We start from the raw sequence: 16,266 nt of genomic DNA, 5'->3' as shown, positions 1-16,266 counted from the left end.
AGCTATAACTATGAGAAACTTGCAAGCTGAATGGACATGACTTTCCCTGCCAAGGTCATGTCATGCTTCCTTAGCCAGCTAAACTTGATGTCAAAAAGGAAGTGAGCTGCTCCTGGGCCTCGCAAACCCAGCTCCTCTTCAGTGGGATCATATCAAAGTGCATTGCTTCAGTAAAAATAATAAGCTTTGAAATATGTGCTGCCAGGGAGGGGGGGACTAAAAAAGAGCAGAAAGAATGCCCAGGCCCTATAAATTCAGATCATCCAGGCATCTTATTTTATATGCCAAGCTAAACTGGGCCTGCTGGAATACTATGATCACCATGTTCTGCAGCCACTCTGTCTCATAGAATAATGCTGAATGGAGGCTCTATGTGTGCAACTAAAGACTGAAAGGGTGAGCCATGGATTTGGCATGATGTATAGGAGAAGGTATATGTAACACATGCATCACTGGGCATTGTGTACTGTGCAGGACACAAACCCAGAACACAAACCAATCCAAGCCAGCTATGTCTGATAATGTAGTTATTTTTGTTGGTTTCCTAGCACCATCCAGTCACAATGAAACAAAACTCTGTGGATGGGAGGTATGCCTATGATGGCCATTTCTCTCAAGAAAGGCAAAAAGTTAGTTCTGCTCTGAAATCCTATTTCATGGTACATTGGAATTAACTGGCATTTCCTGCTGTGAAGCATGTAACTATGATATATGATCCACTTTTAGAACAACCATTCTACTGAGAAGCTGAGCACCTATGAAATTAATTAGTGCACAGCATCTCACAGAATTGAGCCTGATGTCTGGAAAACACAAGACATTTTGTTTATGCACATAAGGCTAAGTTTTCAATAGTTCAGTTTTCAATTTGGCAGTGAAATAAATGGCAGATTTTTAGATGCACTGAGAAACCAAGAGCTCCTGCTTTAAAATGAAGGTCACAGCCTACAGAGCATCAGGATTAAATTAGTTTGGATGATCTTTAACAGTATTTACAAAATTGGAAAGGATCAGACTTTCTGTCACAACCTGCAAGCTTTTTCTGGTAATCCACTTTTGCCACAGAAGTCTAGAAGGCTGCAGCCTTAGAGCTTGCTGCAATAGGCAACAGAGCAGCAGGTATAACATATCAATGACATCTTTTTAAATTTATATTGGGCTATCAATCATGGTGGAAGCTGGGTTCAGGTAGCTAACTCACGGTTGACTCAACCTTCCACCCTTCTGAGGTCAGTAAAATAAATACCCAGCTTGCTGGGGGTAACGTGTAGATGACTAGGGAAAGCAATGGCAAACTAACCTATAAAAAGTCTGCCAAGAAAATGTCATGATGTGATGTCACCCCATGGGTTGGTAACAACTCAGTGCTTGCACCTTTACCTTTAAATCGATTATAGGCATAAAATCACCCTTAAGATCTCAAATGTGCAGTGTTATCCTATGCAAAAGTAAGCCCCACTAAATGAAGTGGGAGTACTTACTGCCTACTAAATATACTTAAGCTTATTGCTATTTTTGGAAGTTCCTGGTGTGATGTCCCTGTGCCTCAGTCCTCAAGATGCAAGTGACCACAGAGTAGGCAGTGGCAGGCAGGCTCCTTCCTGCATATTGTCTACTGTCACAGTCGGCCTTTGAGATCCAGATGAGCACTCCTAGGAAAAAGCAATTTCCTTCCTATCTCTCTCCTCCGCTTCCATGCACTTTCCCCCCATTTTCTTTGCATTCTCTTTTTAAAATTAAACTTTTAAAAACAATATACAAGTGCAGTTAAATATTCACAAAATCTTAACCCTTTAAATCCCCCTCTCCCCCCCCCCAGACAAAAATCTATAATAACACATCTATACCATTATCCTAGGATCAGATTCAGACAGGTGAAGTTCAAGAAGTAAATATAAAAAGACAATATGATCACAAGGGGGGGACTGCAGGATGTGCCTTCTGCATCCATCCCCATCTGCCAGATAGTTTAGAAGCTGTCTCTTTCTCTTAATCTGCATTATCGGACATGCATTTCTGTAATAGTTACTGTTTAGTTTCAACTAGAAACATGGCTCTGTAAACCTTTGAGCACCCTGCTAACTAAAGAAGGATCTGGACATACCAGAACCAGTATCCTTCCCAGCAGATATTGCACTCTGACCTCACAGATGACTCTCTCTCTCTCCATGCTGAAGGGTTTTTACCAGGCCCACAGGGCCAAGCCTCCTTGTGGATTTTATGGGCCTACTCCCCAAGCCTTGGCTTCCCCCATCCCTTGGGACTCCTCACCCCATTGCCTCAGCACATGAAGCAGGTAGCAGCACTGGCAAGCTCTCCCCTGAAGCACTCTGAGCAGAGGTGGGTGGGCAGGCGGACAGATTCCAAAAGTTGGGTGGGTAGGTGGGCAGCCAGCTCCAACCCCTGCTCCCAGCAGCCCTTAGTCTGGCCATGAAGAGCTGGGGGCTCCATGTGCTGCCTTGTTTTCTACCACCTATGAGCCTGAACGATAAATTCTTGAGTGTGTAGGAGGAGAGGCCCCTAGATTGCACAGGCTGCAAGGGCATCTGGAGTCCTTCAGGAGAGGGAGGAGGGCAGCCAGGACATGTCTCCCCCAGCCAGCTTGTACAAGCCATGCGTTCCCTGCTGCTCCCAGTTGAGGAAGGGTGCAGGAAAGCAGGGAAATGGGGAAGAGATACAAAGAGATACAAATCAGCCTTCGTTTGAACTTTGGAATTGGAAGATCACTGCAGGCTGAGCTTCAGGAAAGGTAGAAGGGGAATTGGAGCTTACATGCAATTTAAATCACACTGGAGGGGGGAAGGAGAGGGGAGCCAGTTTGGTGTAGTGGTTAAGTGTGCGGACTCTTATCTGGAAGAACCAGGTTTGATTCCCCACTCCTCCACTTGCAGCTGCTGGAATGGCCTTGGATCAGTCATAGCTCTTGCAGGAGTTCTCCTTGAAAGGGCCGCTTTTGTGAGTGCTCTCTCAGCCCCACCCACCTCACAGGGTGTCTGTTGTGGGGGAAGAAGATAAAGGAGATTGTAAGCCGCTCTGAGACTCTGATTCAAAGAGAAGGGCAGAGTATAAATCTATGGTCTTCTTCTTCTTGCTCTTGCATTTTCCCCAAAAACCAACATCCCCCCCCCCCACAAAAAACTGCATCTATATTCTTTGCTAATCTACCAATTTAACATTTTGAGAATTCAAAAGCTATGTAATCAGGTTTGCAAACCTTCAGGTGGAGTCTGGAGATCTCTCATAATTACAACTAATCTCCAGACTGCAGAGATCAGTTCCCCTGGGCAGCTTTGAAGAGTGGACTCTATGGCATTATGCCCCTCACCAAGCCTTGCCCTTCCCAGGCTCCACTCCCCAGTCTCCAGGAATTTCCCAACCCGGACTTGTTTAACCCTTCATGTAATTATTATGTGGACACATTCTGTTTTACGAATGTCATACCTAGAGTTGAACCTTTGTGTCTTATCTTCACAGAAGCAAGTGGACTCTCTCACATATGTCACCTGTGAGGTCAGGGTGTGATATCAATAACATAGGATTAGAATTCAAAGGTATGAGTTCGCTTTTTCCTCTTGAACTACCTTTTATCTCAGCCACTCAGCACCTGCACCCAGCTCCTGTCAGCAAAGTCAACAGTTTATTGCTACTTTTCTCTCTTATGAATGGAATACACAGATATTTGGAATTCCTCAACTCCAGCTATATTATCCTGGACTTGCACTGGACAGTGGCAGCAATTAATCACATTTCCTTTGCTTTTTAGCTTTCTCATCATCATTTTACAAAAACAAGGAGTTAGCAATAGCGAAGGAGTTCAAAGGGCAAATTGCTTCCAAGAAGAAGTGTTTTTGAGTTTGAGGTAGGCTTATACTAAAGAGGATGTGAAGAACTGACATGATGCTGTCAGACACAAAAGCCTTTAAGTAGATTGGAATAGTTTGTGTGGAAGGGGAAAGAGTATGGGGGCAGGGTTGGAAAGGGAATACCTCTGGAAATTTGTTACTGATTCTCACAAAAGGGATAGTATAGGACAAGAAAAGGAGCTGTGCAAAGTTGCTGCTTTATTTTGCATTTGTTTAATAATAAAGTGTGTAACAGAGAGAGGTCCTGTCTATTGGAAGTGTTTCTGAGAACATACGGTGTGTTGCTGTGAGTAATAGTGTATGAACAAGAAAGGGAGGGATGCACAGACCTACTTACTGAAAACAATAGCAGGCAACCCTATGAAGCAATCTCATTATCTCCATAGATTAAATTATCTACAGATCCATTTCACAAACCTAGTGCAATGTTGTAGCTGAAGTTTTGGATTAGGATTATGGAAACCCATGTTCGCATCCCTATTCCACCATGCAAAGTTGCTGAGTGAACTTAGGCTAAATATTCTTTCTCAGCCAAACCTACTTCACAGAGTTGCTGTTGTGAGGATAAAATCAAAAAGGGGAGAATGTTGTAATCTACTTTAGGTTCCCATTGGAGGAAAAAAAAACCCCAGGCCGTAAATATTTAGATAAATAAATACAGCTTCAAGAGTTGGATGAGTTGGTTCCTTGGACACTCAGACAATGGCCCTGATCCAAGAAAGGCAGGCCTGTTGTTTCAGAACTTTCAGCCACAACCATCCAGAGGGGTAGGTGCTTCAGCATGCCCTTTACTGCCTCTACCAGTTGACAAGTCTGACAGGGACTGGTATAGGACCAGGACAAAACATCTGTGCAGCTTCCCTAGTGAGCGTCCTAGTGAGCTTCCTTTGCTGAGTTGTGAGAGGCAATGACACTTTTGCAAGAAATGTCCCTCTCCCAATTGTGCACAAAGAGGTTCTGTGTCTGTTTCTGGTTTGGAAAACCAGGGTTTTCATTTTAAGCATGATAGTATGCTTCAAACAGTTAATCTTAAAAACAGCTTGCCTTGAAAGAAAAATTGGGGAAAATATTCTCTAGGTTCATAAATGTGTAGTGAAATGTTTGTTAATTACATAAATGTCTGAATTACATTAAAATACACATTTTGATTCTAAGGGACAAAAATGAAAATTACAGTATGATCCTTCCCAGTAGGACAGGGTTTAGTAGGGATAATAATATTTTGTTCATTGTGGGATCCTGACCTGTGGAGGAAAAACTGAGTAATGTATCTATATATCAGGCAAAAAATATCACACTGACCTCATACTCCCATTTGTGTAAGCATCATCTCATCAGCTCTAGATACTTATACAGAAAAGAAATGGCAATGCATCTTCGGTGTTCTATACTTAGTTGAGTTCAGCTAGCATGTGTCTGCTCTGAAAATACTCCATTTTACTTAGAAATTATTTTAACAATTCCTTCTACAGAGTATGCTATGAAAATATCCTCCCAACATTTAATCAGCAGTTTGTCCTTAACAGTGTCCATGAAATGCTCAATTAATGAAGGAAACTAAATTGCAAGATGACACAACGATGTACATAGAGAAAAGTCAGTGAAGCAATATTGCCAAAATAAATATTATTACATAAATCTTGCCACAATAATCCTTAACTGACAGTGAGTGTCAAATGGTTTTTCTTAGCAGTTTGTCATCATGGCTGGGAATGCGTTTTGTCTCCAAACCCCATGCTTGGTTCCTAAGTTTAACTTTCCAAGGTTTTCTACCAATCTTTTCAAGGTTATACTATCATATCACACGGACACAAAAATCTGAATCCTTAGCAACAACAAAAACTAGTAGAAGAAAAGGCTAGATGCTGAATCATATTTTCCTTCCAGTGTTCCTCAGCACTACTTTTGTTTCCTTGGTATCTGGAAGTTTGTCACATATAAGTAGGTGTTGTAATAATAATAATAAAAGGAATGAGTTTCTAAGAATAAGTGCAGAAAATAGCAACAATAATAGTTCAAATTGCTTAGCTGTTTATTTTTGTGTTCCTTAGTCCTCAGATCTCAGCCATGTACAAATAAGGTTGCACATGTTGATTAAAGTTAGGACTGGGAGAAGTAATGTAAGTTAATAACCTGATTTTGAAAGAAGAAATTTGTTTTTAAAGTTTTGGAAAAGAGACACAATTGATGTTCCTGCATGTGCAAGAGATGATTCCCAACAGGCTCCTCAGATCTCTCCTCCTTCCCTCTCAGCTTTTGACTGAGCATAAATGAATGGCAACATATCCAGCTATGCTGTGTTATGAGACTCAATGTATGCTTCCTATATAATTCCATTTGCCTCGCACTGTTTCAGAGCTATGCAGTCAGGTTACTCATGCTTCAAGCAGCAGAAGTAATCTGTGCATGCTATGTTGGTGAGAAGTGGATTGGTTGAAAATATGTATGTGTATGTACACACGCACGCACACACACAATCTCCCATTGCAGGTAATTGCTAAGTGCAAAGCTGTACGTTTGTGCTCCCCAGTGGACGAAAGGGAAAGGAATTCACAGAGCCTTATAACCAAGAATACCAACAACTTAAGGTGGGTTTGTGCATTAGAGAGATCATGTGGGACTCCTTGAAAGAGCCTCAGTGTAACTGTTTTTCCACCCAGCACATGTAATCTGTACAGTGGCTTTCCATATGCAACCTTTTATGGCATTTCCTTGACACTGCTAGGCTGCAGCTATGTGGAAACTGTGTGGAAACTCAGTTCTAAGAAGCAGGCAATCCGGTCTGCGCATGATGATCACTATCTGGGCAGCTGTTTCAAGCAAGTTCCATTTGACATGTATATCCTGTAAATCTGTTACGTAAGATGCCGACTGTAGGTGAGTCTTATTTAACAACACTATGTTATTTCAAATGACAGGACCCTTTCTTGCCTTGATAGAGCTTATTAGTGGCCTAGTATCAAGTTGCTTCACTAGTATGGATGACCTCAAGACATTTCCATACACAAGAGAAAAAAATCCATCCTGTTGTTAATTTTTTAAAAATGGTGTCCCAAATTTGCCACTTTTCACATCTCCTAGTACGGTTGGGTCCTGCTCATAAGACTGCCATTCCAGGTTTAGATTTGGGGACATTCAAATGGCATCTATATATTTATTTTATCAACCATGTTTCCTGAGATAAACCCTCCAGGAGTGATTTTGCCTTACAGTTTTGATCTCTGGTGAGGTGGTCTCTGAATGTCTTGGCCAAACTGAAATTCACCATCTCTTGGTTCAGTCTCCTTGTTAAAGCTTTCCCAGCATGAACACAACCCACTTTTATATGGACCGTGCCAGAATTTTGCTGACAATTTGTATAATTTTGCCTTAACAAAAATAAGAACATAAGAGAAGCCATGTTGGAACAGGCCAATGGCCCATCCAATCCAACATTCTGTGTCACACAGTGGCCAATATATGTGTGTGTGCATATATATATACACACACACATACATTCATACACACACACACTGTGGATAATAGCCACTGATGGACCTCTGCTCCATATTTTTATCCAATCCCCTCTTAAAGCTGGCTATGCTTGTAGCCGCCACCACCTCCTGTGGCAGTGAATTCCACATGTTAATCACGCTTTGGGTGAAGAAATACTTCCTGCTATCCGTTTTAACCTGACTGCTCAGCAATTTCATTGAATGCCCACGAGTTCTTGTATTGTGAGAAAGGGAGAAAAGTACTTCTTTCTCTACTTTTTCTATCCCATGCATAATCCTGTAAATCGTCACCCCGCAGTCGACGTTTCTCCAAGCTAAAGAGCCCCAAGCATTTTAACCTTTCTCCATAGGGAAAGTGTTCCAAACCTTTAATCATTCTAGTTGCCCTTTTTTGCACTTTTTCCAATGCTATAATATCCTATTTGAGATGCGGTGACCAGAATTGTACACAGTATTCCAAATGAGACCGCCCCATCGATATATACAGGGACGTTATGATACTGGCATTATGAAAATGTTTCTAAACATTTTTAAAGAAAAAATGTGCACAAGTTGAAAGCCTTAATTAATCAGATCAAACTATTTCCTGGTCAAGGATCATACTGGAGATGTCCAAGTCAGGCTGATCTGCCAGCACAAACAGAGCAAGAAATAACTGGGGCACCAGTTCTACAGGGTTGGGGTGGGTGGGATGTTTTTACATGTGGCCCTATGAGGCCCAGTAATGATGTGCACTTGCCATGTCAAAGACCCAGACCAATTTCACACTCACCCTACACTGTGCGGTGTCCTTCCGATTTCCCACTATCTGCCCCGGGGCTGCAGCAAAGATCACTGTTTAAGTGCAGCAAACAGAAACTGGGACCAATTTCACACTCACCGCATGTCACTCTGACGTTCCTCTTTTCAGCGATGTCCTTCCGATTCCCCACTATCTGCCCTGGGGCTTCAGCCTGCATCATCGTTTTTGCGCGGCAAAGAGAAACTGCTGACCGATTTCCCATTCACCCTACGCCGCTCTGATGTTCCTCTTTTCAGTGCAGCGGCCTTCTGATTTCCTACTATCTGCTGTGGGGCTTCAGCAAAGGGCGTTTTTGCACTGCAAAGAGAAACTGGTTTTTTAGCGGTTTCTCTTTGCCACGCAAAAACGGTGACATAAGCTGAAGCCCCGGGGCAGATAGTGGGAAATCAGAAGGACACCACGCTGAAAAGAGGAACATCAGAGTGGTGTAGGGTGAGTGCAAAATTAGTCCCTAAAAACCAGTTTCTCTATGCCGCACAAAAATGACGATGTAAGCTGAAGCCCCGGGGCAGATAGTGGGAAATCAGAATGACGCCACGCTGAAAAGAGGAACAGGAACGTCAGAGCGGCGTAGGGTGAGTGGAAAATCGGTCTGGTTTTTAGTGGTTTCGGTTTGTCAGAAGGACGCTGCGCTGAGAAGATGAACGTGAGAGCAGCGTAGGGTGAGTGCAAAATCTGTCCCACTTTTTGTATACATTGTATACAAACTCATATATCAATTCAATTACTTCCAGTATGAAATGCAAATGTTTTGTTTAAAATATATCGTAACTTGGTGCACTTTAAAAGAAAAGGCCTTGAGCTTCAGTGCAAAGTGGGAACAGATCCTGCAAATTCACCATCCTGGTTGGGTCCCCTTGTTAAAGGTTTCCCACCATGAATACTTTTCACTTTTATATGGATTCACTATGCCAGAATTATGCATTTCCCGTATGAAAAGCGAATGCATTCAGTGCTAAGTGGGAACAGATTTGCAAATATTAAGAATACATCTGCAGATACTTTCCTTTATCCCCCTAGAAGTTCTAGCTACAAAGAGAACTTCCTCAAGAGTTCGTATTATCATCAGTTGCCATTGTTCTCTTCTGATAGTATTCACAATATTGGGCACCTCATATTCCTGTAGCGCAGAGTGTTAAAGCTGCAGTACTGCAGTCCTAAGCTCTGCTCACGACCTGAGTTTGATCCCAACGGAAGCTGGTTTCAGGTAGCTGGCTCAGGTTGACTCAGCCTTCCATCTTTCCAAGGTTGGTAAAATGAGTACCCAGCTTGCTGGGGAGAAAGTGTAGATGACTGGGGAAGGCAATGGCAAACGACCCCGTAAAAAGTCTGCGGTGAAAACGTTGTGAAAGCAATGTCACCCCAGAGTTGGAAACAACTGGTGCTTGCACAGGGGACCTTTCCTTTCCTTCCATATTCCTAATGCAGACTTCCCCTTCTTAGGGGTGTTTCCTAATATGATACATTATCATACACATGCCAATTAATTCTCCAAATATATTGGAAGTTAAAGAAAATTCCTTATGTCAAAATAGCCATATAAACTGATACATTTGAAATAGCATGAATTATAGCAGGGATGGCCAAACTTGCCTAATGTAAGAGCACATAGAATAAATACATGTTTGAGAGCTGCGAGATATGAACAAATATCACACACACATGTCTTTATTAAATCTCTTCATCCTTTCTTTGCACAGAAAGATAAAAATACATATGTATGCACTCTACAACCTGACCATGCTAGAAAGAGACTTTTATAAAAACAAAAGCTGGGAATAACAGCCACTATAAGACCAGCATAGGGAAAGGTTAGGGAATTATTTTTTGGGAGAAGGAAACACACATGTACCACAATAAATCACTAAACACCATTTGCATCATTATACATCTCTCTTTTTCTTGACACCAGGGTTAGTAAATACAGCTCCTACAAGAGCTATGAAACTAAGGGGGAACCCTGCACCGCCTCCTTAATTTGTCCCTCCTTCCAGTGGCTCCCTTGGCTCTTGCACTCTCCTTCCCTGCTCTAGATCTCTGGGTGACCTCTGTGGTGGAGTTTGCAAGCCTGCCTATTTCCTTCTCTTTCCTCACTTCACACATAGAGGAAATAGTTGCCTACCTGTCGTAGTCTACCTGTGGGTCAGTACTCACCGGCTGACTGCAGTCCCAATGTTAAGCACATTTACTTGAGAGTAAACCTGCATTAAGTTTCTCCTTGACCTCTGGGAGCTGCACAATATGTGTGAAAGAGCTGCATGTGGCTCCCAAGCTGCAGTTTAGCCACCCTTGAACTATAGGGAGATACGTTGCACAGGGAAGTTTTTGTCTCTCAAAGAACTGTCATATGATTTCTTATTTGCATTTATGTTTTTCACATATGCTCAGCAACAAAAGGAAAATAACTAAAAATCTCTGTAAGTGGTGCTTTAAGGATGCAATTCTAAAAACACTTTCCTGGGAGTAAGCTCCAAGGAATGATGCTGGACTTTAGTGATAGCATCTTTTCCCTCCTCTTTCATAGTGGAGCTGAGTAGATGGGCGACTGCCAGACCTTGCATCCATTCAAAATTGGGTTGTCAAAATTTTATTTATTTCTCTTATTTACTTCTCTGTTTTCTTCCTCTTTTCAGCTCTTTGGCCATCACCTCAGCAAACTGCTAAAAACCAGTTTTTCTTTGCCTCGCAAAAACTGCAGCGCAGGCTGAAGCCCCGGGGCAGATAGTGGGAAATCAGAAGGACGAGGTGCTGAAAAGAGAAACATCAGAGTGAGTGCGAAATCGGTCTCTGTGTGTGAGCTGCCAGGAAGCCCCACTCAGCAGCAATCTGGAGCCGGGCAGGGTCTTGCACTGCCCATTACCCATTTTAAGATTACAGCAGTTATACTGTGATCAGGATGTGAACTACTCCAGTCAGTAGGGGAAAAAAATTGAGTGTGGGAATATTGCTGGGAAGGATGGGGTTTGGGGCAGGGAGGACCTCAGCGGGGTAAAATGCCATAGACTGGGAAGCTGCTTTTTCTTCCAGGGAACTGATCTCTATCTGGCAAAACTTCTAGGCCTTTAAAGCTACCTGATTGGTTGAAGTGGAACCATTTTAGCTTTTTAAAAAAGAGCAGTTCTGCCAAGGGCAGGATAGAACTGGCCCACTGATAATGTTACAATTGCCATTCAATATTCACTGAAAGCTTGCGTCTTATTTGTGTTCCTATTAGAATATGACATTTAAAGGATTTTTCCCCCAGTGCAAATGCTCATATATTTTGAAATCACAGTTACTACTTTTCTGTCTGTCTTTCTTTAGATTTCTGCTTGCAAAAGTAAAATGACCGACTCAAACAGTCATGCATAATCACAGAGACAGTGTGGTGCAGTGGTCAGAGTATCAGACTAGGACTGGGGTCGGGAACGCATGGCTCAAGAGCCGCATGCGACTTTTTCATGACTTACTTGCGGCTCTTTGACTGGCTGACTGGAGCATCTCTGGGGAAGGGATGGAGGTGCTGGCATGGCTCCTCTTGCTGCCGGGCTCCTGGGTGGGCAGCACCTGAGAGCAGGGGGGCCTCCCTCTCCTTTCCCTCCTGCTGCCGGGCTCCTTTCCCTCACACGCAAGGGTGGTGGCGGTGAGGAGGGAGGACCGGGCCGCACAGGAACATTGCCTCATCAGAGGGCCTGGCTGCCTCCCTCCTCCCCTCCCCCTCCCAGACCCTGGCGGTGTGTTTGGCCCCGGCTCCTTTGGGAGTTAGAAAGTAAGGTCAATCTCTCCCCCCCCCGCCCCACTTTCTGCCTTATTTATAGAGGAGGAATATGAATATAAAGGTGCTTCTTTCTCCCCTCTCCTGTTTTATAAGGTTTTTGGAGTCCGAGCTTTTACAGTTTCCCAACCTGGCTGCATGTGGACCTTTGCATAAATATAGATGAGCAAAAACAGTATAACATATGAGCTAAAAGTGTGATTCTTTGTGGGTTTTTAAAAAATTATTTCCTTCAGTTACACTTCAGTGAAGTGTGTGAATCTCTCTTCTCCCCCAACCATGGACAAATCCAAGAAAAAAAATTTCAGAAGAAAACATAACATTTATTGGAGTATGGGCAGATTCATTCGCTTTCACTACTGACGAGACTGGTTTACCATTATGTTTAATATGTGGTGAGAAATTGGCAAACAACAAAAAGTCAAATGTTGCAAGACATTTCCAAACTGAACACAAAGCCTTTGCTGAAAAAATATCCGGATGGAGATGAGAGAAGAAAATCCATTTCGGAACTGAACTACATATGCTAGTTTTGTGGCTGCTCAGGAAATAGTCAGGCACGGGAAGCCGTTCACAGATGGAGATTATATAAAAGAATCATTCATGAAGATTTCAGAACATCATTTCTTGGACTTTAAAAACAAGAGTGAAATTGTAAAGAAAATCAGAGATATGCCTCTCTCTGCAAGGACTGTCAAAGAAAGAACTCTAAAAGTGGCAGAAAACATCACCAGACAGCAAATTAAAGACATCAATTCAGCAATGGCGTACTCAATCACCTGTGATGAGTCCAAAGACAGAAGTGATATTGAACAAATAGCACTGTTCTGCCGATATGTGAGCTCTGCTGGGCCACAGGAAGAAATGATTGATTTGATACCACTAAAAGGTCAGACACAGGGAGAAGACATCTGTGAGGCTGTCTTGGATTCTTTAAGAACTAAAGAAATAAACACCACTCACCTGGTGTCAGTGGCTACTGATGGGGCACCAAGTATGACAGGAGCGCAGAAGGGCTTTGCGGCTTTGCAGCAGAAGTTGCTGGGTAGAACGCTGATGACATTTCACTGCATCCTGCACAAAGAGGCATTGTGCGCTCAATCATTTCCACTAGAATGCACTGAAGTAATGAATGTTGTCATTCAGATTGTCAATAAAATAATGGCAAAAGGTTTAAATCATTGTCAGTTCTGTTTGCTATTGGGGGAGGTGGAAAGCACGTATTCTGATCTCTGTCCTGTTGCACAACAGAGTCCATTGGCTGTTTAAAGGGGAGGTACTCAAACGCTTTGCAGCCTGTCTGGAAGAGGTGAAAACTTTCCTGGGAAGCAATGGGTTCACCTTTCTTGAGCTGGAACAGCCAGAGTGGCTGGAAAAGCTACACTTCATGGTAGATATGACAGCGCACCTGTACACGCTGAACACAAGTCTTCAGGGGAAAGAAAGCACAGACTCGCGCATGCTGGAGGAGGTTTTGGCATTTGAGCACAAGTTGACAGTGTTTAGCAGAGATTTACAGAGAGGTACACTGTCTCACTTCCCCTCTTTGAGAGAGTTCAAGCAAGCTCACAATATGATAAATATGGAGTATTTGCATTCTGCAATCACCACAATGCAAACATTGTTTGGGGAACGATTCTGTGAGTTCAGAGAGGAAAAAAACACATTATCCTTCCCTGTCACTCCCCTGAACATCGATCCATCCCTATGACTGCATTTGCAGGTGTAAGCCAACCAGATCTTGAGATGGAACTGGCTGACATAGCTGACAAAGATATATGGGCGTCCAAGTTCAAATGCTTGACAGCTAATTTTGAAGATGTTGCCCGTAAGAAGGCCATTCTTGCTCAGAATCACAAATGGAGTGATATTGAAAACCTTCCCAAACCGGACCAACTTGTATTTGAAACATGGAATGCCATCCCCAACACTTATATGAACATGAAAAAATATGCATTTGGGGTCCTGTCGATCTTCGGATCCACATACTCATGTGAGCAGGTCTTCTCTCATATGAACTATAATAAAAACAAACATCGCTCACGCCTCACAGATGACAGTTTATCCTGTGTGAAGATGAAGGTGATGTCTTACAGCCCTGATGTACAGACATTGTGCGCTGAGGTTCAGGAGCAAAAATCACATTAACCAGGTAAAATAAATATTTTAATTGGGTATTATTTTTCAAATATATATTTTACATTGTTCATTGAAATAGTCCTTCTTTTATTCAGGTTGACAGCTGACTGCACACTCCAGTACATGTAACAGAAGGATGATGGCACAGAAGCAGACAGCATTTTTGGTTTGCTGCAGGTGAATAATTTAAGTCTGGCCTTTTATTTCATAAATATGAGGAGGACTCAAATAGACAATGAGTGTTTTATTTGCAAATAACTTTCAACCCAGCGTCTTTTTTTGAGAGTTCAAAATGTTTATGTTGTGTGCAAAAATAAAAATTTGTTTTTTCTGCAGCAGTTCATTGATTTCATAAATGCAACACACTATCATAAAGGTAAAAAACGATATATGCATTGTTATCTTCATTTTAGATGTCAAAAGGGTTTTGCGGCTCCTAGTGTTTTCTTTTCTGTGAGAAACGGGTCCTAATGGCTCTTTGAGTGTTAAAGGTTCCCTTCCCCTGGACTAGGATGTGGAAACCCAGGTTGGAATTCCAACTCTGCCATGAAATCTTTCTGTACAACCTTGGGCAAGTCACAAACTCTCAGAACAGCCTACATCACACGGCTGTTGTGAGGATTCAAACGGAGGAGTGGAGAACAATCTAAGCCACTTCGAATCTTCATTGGGGGAAAAGGCAACAGTAATACGAGAAAATGAAGCTGGAAAATTGTGAGTTTCGTGGTAATCTGAAGCTGGATTTCCAATGTCCGAATTAAATAGTCTATCCTTTGATCAACCATGACTTAATCAGGACCTGACTGGTGTTAATGCCATTACCGATTTGATATACAACTCTGTGAAGCTAATAATATTTTCTTCCCAGCTCCATCCTCTCCTCTGGCTGTGAGCATTAAGTTCAGGGTCTTCCTGATACTTGAACAGTTCTATGGCACTGAGAAACATGACCACATTAGGAACTAATATTAATTTTCGTAACTAATGAGCACTTTGTATAAAAAAACCAAAGCAGCAATTTTCCTCTATGTGTCTGAGGCGAGATTTGTGCATACTCAGAATGTGAACTGTTCTGTCTAAGGCTTGATCCAAATGATACTTACAACATTCCTGATAAATGACACAACGTCTGGCATGAGAATTTGCCACAACTGGTGATTGTTGCAATCACTATTATGCATCATATGGTGTAAACAACCCCCCCCCCCCTTTAGATTACACTGCAAAGTATTTCCTTCTCTCTCTTTATTTTGGAGCTCCAGAGGTTTCATGTCCCACATATGATTGCTAGATTCCTAAAGGAAGTTGTAGAAGATAAATCCAAAGCCAGCTCTTTGAAGCAGAACCATAGACACACATAGAACTGCAGAGTTTCTGTTCTTTCCATTGATTTGGAGTCAAAACTCAGTGGCTGACGGATACTAAAAACTTTGTCCCCTGTCAGCAAAATGCAAACATTCAAAATGCCACAGGCTAAAAGGAGAATGTTGAATCTTCAAAGAGTTCTTGAAGTGGATTCCTGAAGTGACATCTTTATAAATAAATAAATATTTTAAATGAAAACAAAACTCCCCATGGTACGTATAGAAACAGACCAAATCAGATGAACATATGCCGTTTTCTTATGGTATGGATCCTGAATATTGTACATTGACTGGTAGTGGCTCTTCACAATCTCAAGCAGATAAAGATCTTTCTCCAGCATTTGGGGGATCTTCTTAAATTCTCCCCACAATTAACACCATGAAAAGACTGCAGTTTTCTTTCTCAGCATTTTCTTTGGGGGTTGAGAGCTAATATTCAGGCAAAGTCAAGTCCCAGTCATGGGGTGAAGGTTAAGACATACCCTAAGCCTTTCATTGGCAGGCAACCATAGAGTCAACAATGTAATATGCAACCAGGTTCTGACTTCATAGATAACCTAGTACATCCTCAATTGCCTTGCACAAATCTGCAGATTTACATGGGATGTAAACTGATTACTTATCTCCCTCCGTTTGTGCAACCTATTTGCACCAGCAAGTTGGGTTATAAGTGACAGCAGGTTTAAATTCACACCTGCATAGAGTTAGTAACTTCAGATACTGATATTTGCCATTTTAGAAACTCTATTGATCCCCAGTTTGACCAAAAAGCATAAATTCATCAAATAACGTTTCACTGGCATTTCAGTGCAAAGTGATACTCAGTTATGACAAAACAGTATTGGGGAAA

The sequence above is a fragment of the Heteronotia binoei genome, chromosome 1 (assembly GCF_032191835.1).
Source record: "Heteronotia binoei isolate CCM8104 ecotype False Entrance Well chromosome 1, APGP_CSIRO_Hbin_v1, whole genome shotgun sequence".
In the NCBI taxonomy this organism is placed as follows: Eukaryota; Metazoa; Chordata; class Lepidosauria; order Squamata; family Gekkonidae; genus Heteronotia; species Heteronotia binoei.
This window is presented reverse-complemented; position numbering follows the sequence as displayed.